Source organism: Meriones unguiculatus, chromosome 3 (assembly GCF_030254825.1).
Source record: "Meriones unguiculatus strain TT.TT164.6M chromosome 3, Bangor_MerUng_6.1, whole genome shotgun sequence".
Lineage (NCBI taxonomy): Eukaryota > Metazoa > Chordata > Mammalia > Rodentia > Muridae > Meriones > Meriones unguiculatus.
This window is the reverse complement of record NC_083351.1, coordinates 44,112,709-44,118,095: the sequence shown is the minus strand read 5'-3', so window position 1 is coordinate 44,118,095 and position 5,387 is coordinate 44,112,709. Positions and strand designations below refer to the sequence as shown.

The following is a 5,387-nucleotide window of genomic DNA, read 5'->3' as shown; positions in this document are numbered from 1 at the left end:
AAATAAAAAGGAAGACAGAATTAAACTTTATTAACTGCAAACCATGAGGTTGACTCTTAGACCTCTTTAATCATTTGTTTCGCCCAGCCATGTCTGAGGAGTGAATCAGACACTGTTGTCTTCATTTTTTAGAGGCTGAACTTCAGATAACATTTGTATCTTATTCAAAGCTATATGATTCCTAACTAGTAATTTTACCTCACTACAAAAGCCTACTTTCCTCTCATTTGACACAAGAGTCCCTGTGTGTTACCAATTCACAACTGAAAAGTTAATTGTCAATTTCAAGAATTAAGAAAAGAAAAGTCCACGGGAGGAGGACCTTCCGTATCAGTGGACTTGGAAAGGGACAAGGAGAGGAGGGAGGGTGGGATTGGGAGGGAATGAGGGAGCTAGCTACAGCTGGAATACAAAGTTAATAAACTGTAACTAATATTAAAAAATAAAAATTAAAAAAATAATTAATAAAAATACAAAAAAATTCCACTCGAAGTCAAATTAAATTCTAAGTTATTAAATTCTAAGAAACTTCATTCCAGGGGTAAGGGTGATCTTGTAAACATATTTCAAAAAAGCCACACCACTTCATGGCAACATCCCAGGTGTAAACAACCCCAAACTCCTAAACTCTCACAGCCTTTATTTGCACATCCACAAAAAAAAAAAAAATGGTGGTCACAAGTCCCCCAAAAAACTGCTGTGAGTTTTTTAAAAAGCTTTTTATCGGTTCTCTGTGAATTTCACTACATGCACCCCAATGCCATCCATCTCCCGCTCCCCTCATACTCATCTTCCACTCTTGCAACCTCCCTCCTTCCCCAATAGAGAGAAAAAAAATCTCATTGTGGAAGCTGTAGTCTGTCACAATTGGTCACACAGTATATCCTTTTGTCCACACTTCTTTGCTTGTAAATGTCCATTGCAATGAGTCATTGGTCCACTACGCTTATCAATTCTGGAACCTCACTGGGACTCCTCCCACATATCCTGTTCTTGCCCTGTGTCATGGAAATGCTGTAGCTTTGTATCTGTAGAACAAGTCCCTTCATGAACTCCAGCAGTGTATTGATGTTGAGGTGGTCCAATTCAAAGCCCTGGATCTGGGCCTGAGAGTTATCTGAGCTGGTAGCCTGAGAGCTCTCCCACACCCACACCATCCGGGTGAGCTCTCCTGCCCTGCCTCAGATGGCCCATCCAATGCTACCAGCAAGAAGCAGAGCTAGCTTTCCCACTCTCGGGTCCTCAGGACTGGGTCAGCCACACCCACACCATCAGGGCCAGCTCTACTGTGCTGCCCAGGTGAGGGGCAGGGCCTGCTCTCCCAAGTGCTGCAACAGGTGAGGGACAGGGGCAGCTCTCCTGCTCTCACACGCCTCAGTGCCAGCTCTTCCAAGGTCTCCAGGAGAAGGGTAAGACCAGTTCCATACGGCCCTCAGACATCAACATGTCCCCAGGAGGCAGCCCAGATCAGAGACATCAACACCTGGCCTTTGGTGGTAACAGACCCCTGCTACTGCAGCACCATGAACCCAGATATGGCCCTCCATAGCAGCACAGGACCCCACCATGGTCCCAGGTGGCATCACTGGCTACTCACATCAGGCTGCTCCTCATGACCCTCAAGCCTCTTTTCATTGTGCCCATATCCTTCTGTTTTTCCTTATCTTCCATTTCTCTACCACTTACTTGCTCCTCTTAGTGGCGCCAGGGGTCTCTGAGTGTCTGGGGTCATCTCACGGGTGGTCTCAGGAGTGTTGTGCCCTTGCCTAAGCCTCATGGCACTTGGCAGGGGTCATCTTAGGCATGGTCTGTCCCAACCCCAGGCCTGTGTAGTGATGACTGGTGGCCATCTCAGGCTAGCTCCATGGTGCTGGACTGGTGACAGTCTTGAGCTCCCCCAGGCCCACACGTGTGGCCCTATGGGCAGGCAGGTGTCATCTGTCTTGGGCTCACTCCCTGCCCTGGGAGCCTGTCTGGGCCTGTGCAGCACGAGACCTATAGTCATCTCAGACTGTGGCCTGCTGGGCTCACTTTTTTCAGGGAGCGTGAGGCTACTCACTAACCGTTCAGGTGCTCAAGGGTCAGGACGCTGAGCACCGCCACGGCTTCTCTCCTTCCTGCCACCTACTGTTGCAAGCGTGACACAGCAGCCACGCCTGCAGTGCCTCTAGGGAGAGGGGAGGCTGCTGCGAATGTAAATGAGATCATGTAGGGGACACCCACTACAGTGCCCGCTTTTAATCTAAATCTTCAAATCAGCCCTGCTGGAATGGTTTGAAAACCCCTCAATGTCAGAAGCCATTGAAATGGTAATCTAGCTTCTAATAGTCACAGTTTCTTCTGTAGACACAAGGAATTGTTTCTTTGAGCAAAGCCTTCTGGGGAATGAGGAAAGGCAAGGGAGTTCACCTTCCTTCTTTTTGTTGTTTTTATAAGTAAAGAATAAACAGGAAGACTCTGGAGGCTGAATTAACTTCATAATCCAATATCCTCAAGTTGTTATTCTGACCTGCCGTGGAAAGTGTCTTAACTTTTACGGTGTGCGGATACAGACACATGCGTCTGCACACCCATGTACACACCACACACACACATATAACACACACATCCATGCATGTGCATACCTACATGCACATGCCACACACATGCACGCAAACATAGGCATATCTACATACACTCACCACACACATCCATAAACACACATGCACACTTGCCATATTGCCACACTCTCACACAGATGTGTGCGGTCGATGTGTAAATAGCTACATACTAAGCTTACTGGCTTGTAAATCAACTGCCATTTGGAGTTTTCCCACGTTGCCTGATAAGATCTCCTAGGAACTGCTTCATCCTCTGTAGACAGGGGTAAGAAGTGCTCACTCTAGCTTATTTTTAGGATCAAGTGAAACTCAAATTATTATTCAAACCCAACTTGCAAATGTAAATACATTCCTTCTCTCCCAGTGAGGCTACTAATTTTGGACCCGAGAGATTTGGTCAAGTCAGCTAACAATCATTAGACAATTCCCTTATGTGAAGAATATACTGCTATAGTTAAAATTCATTTTTTTTCCTTAGCTTTTTTGAGATGGAATCGCATTCTGTAGACCCAGCTTTCTGGAATTCAATATGTAGTCCAAGTTGGCCTCACACTCATGACAATCTTTCTACCTCAGCCTCCCTAAATTCTGGGATTACATGTGTAAGCCACAATGCCCAGCTCTCCTATGGTTAATTTTTAAAATTCAAAAGTTATTGCTACCTCTTGAATGTGTCTGTCTCCCTGAGCAGTGGTGACAATATTTGAATGGCATTAGGAAAATCCCCCTTTGAACAGGAAAGAGGAAATGATGCTGTGTGTCGCTTTGGCCTGTGATTTAAATCAGGCTCTATATGACCCGAGGAGCCTGGAGCTATTCTGCACTTTGGTGCCTCTTATTATAGAGAATTACCAAAGGGCAGAGAAAGGGGGCTGCAAGATCAGGGAAAGACAATACAGATGGAGACTGTCATAAGGAGCAGTGCTCAGGGAGCCAGCACATCCTTTCTTAATGTTGTGTCCCTTTGCACACTTCTCTCAGTATTAACAGCCTTCCTAGGCAAGTCATTCCCACTTACGGACAAGGAAACTAAGGCTCAACCTAGTGAGCAAATGAACAGGGACACTGGGGATTTTACTATCGATTTACTCTTTGGCAACTCCATATGCATATACGATACATCCTGGTCACGCATGCCCTACGTATGCTCTTTTGTAAACATTTGGGTCTTCATTCATTCATTTATTATGTATAGCAATGCTCATGATACACTGCACAAGTGAAAGTAAGTGAACAATGGGGGGGGGAGTTGGGTCTCTCTTTCCACCACCTGGGTTTTGGGAATGACACTCAGGCCAAGGCTTGGGCACTGAGCTCTGTGCTTTGCCCCTCCTCCCACTCTTACCAAGCCCCACCTCCTCCAAAGTCCCAATCCTATTTTCATGCTAGGTGGCATCTAGGGGCTAAGTGGCATCTAGGGACTGGGTGGCATGTAGGGGTAGGTGGCATCTAAGGGTTAAGTGGCATCTAGAGGCAGGTGGCATCTAGGGGCTGGGTGACATTTCAGGGTAGGTGGCAGATAATAGCTTATCTGTAACAGGGAAAGATGTTCTTCTCCCCTGGACTGGAGCTTTGCATTAATTCTGCCTGTCTCTATGCGACAGGACGTCCCACAGAGGAAAGCTGTGGGCTGATCCAGATGCCAAGTGACAGACGAAGGGTGCCCGGAGAAGGATGGGTCAAGGAATAGAGTGGCCCTTGAGGTCTGACTGATGTCTAGTCTCCATGCTCCTGAGAAACCTCTGTAATCTGCAAATTCTTCTTTAGCCATAAGAAAGGTCAAAAACATAATAGAACTGTTCCCCTGCACAGAGTAGTCTATGAATGGAGTCGGGGAGAGTCACGGTAAGAACCAAGCTGCATGGAGAGCTTTAACCAAGCTACATCAAAAAACATCATTCAGTCCTCAACAATGTCAGCAAACAGGAGGCTCTAAGCCGTATCTGGGGATCTCCAAGGCCAAGTCTTCTACACAGCTAATACATTGGTGGCTTAAGACCATGTGGCTCCTAACCTGTGCTTTTACTATTATACTGCTTTCTCCAAGAGCAGAGGTCACCAGCCCCACTCTGACAGCCAGTATTCAGGACTCCTCGTGACCTAAACCACATACTCAAACCCAGGCCCTTTCCCAGTGAAAGTGAGCTGAGCAAGGGACATCACCACAAGACCACCAGTCTGTAACAAGACCACTGTGATCTCTGTGTCCCTGCCCCAGGCAGGTCTGCAAAGTTCTTCATACTGGTGTCAAGAGTCTGGATTCTTCTACCATGTGGTACCATCACACTACCGGCCTGGTAGCTGAGACACAGAGGGAAAGACAACTGGAAATACCATGGAAAAGTTGGAAGAGCCAGACCTGGGTACAGGAGACACCCTTTCCAACCAAAGCGTGGTGGCACAGGCCTGTAATTTGAGCATTCAGGTGGTTGGGGCAGGAGGATTTCTATGAGTCAGAAGCCAGCCTAGGCTGTAACCTTGAATTCCAAGCTAGGCTAAGATACATAGTGAAACCATGTCTCCAGAAAGTGGGACAGACAGAGAGAAAGAGAGAGCCTCACTTGTGAATGTAGGTATCCAGCCAGGATGTGACAGCAAAGGATCAGAAAACAAAGAAACAACCATGTTCGCAAAGAGGTCAACAACCTGCCCTGAGACTGTACTCTGGATAGCCATCCACGGACTCCAGAGCAGTGACACGCCCAACAACCACCAGGGACAAGGAGTGCTAGGCAAACTGGCATTCAATGTACAGCCTTCCCCAGAGGACTTGGCCCCTCCCTACAC

At 47.1% G+C, this 5,387-nt stretch overlaps 1 non-coding gene across 1 annotated transcript; it reads right to left on the bottom strand.

Moving 5' to 3' along the window:
* Window positions 1-2,042: 2,042 nt before the first annotated feature.
* Window positions 2,043-2,178, bottom strand: LOC132653372 (small nucleolar RNA SNORA17). Its single transcript, XR_009591132.1, has one exon. It is a non-coding gene; the product is annotated as a small nucleolar RNA SNORA17 (small nucleolar RNA).
* Between the last annotated feature and the right edge of the window lie 3,209 nt (window positions 2,179-5,387).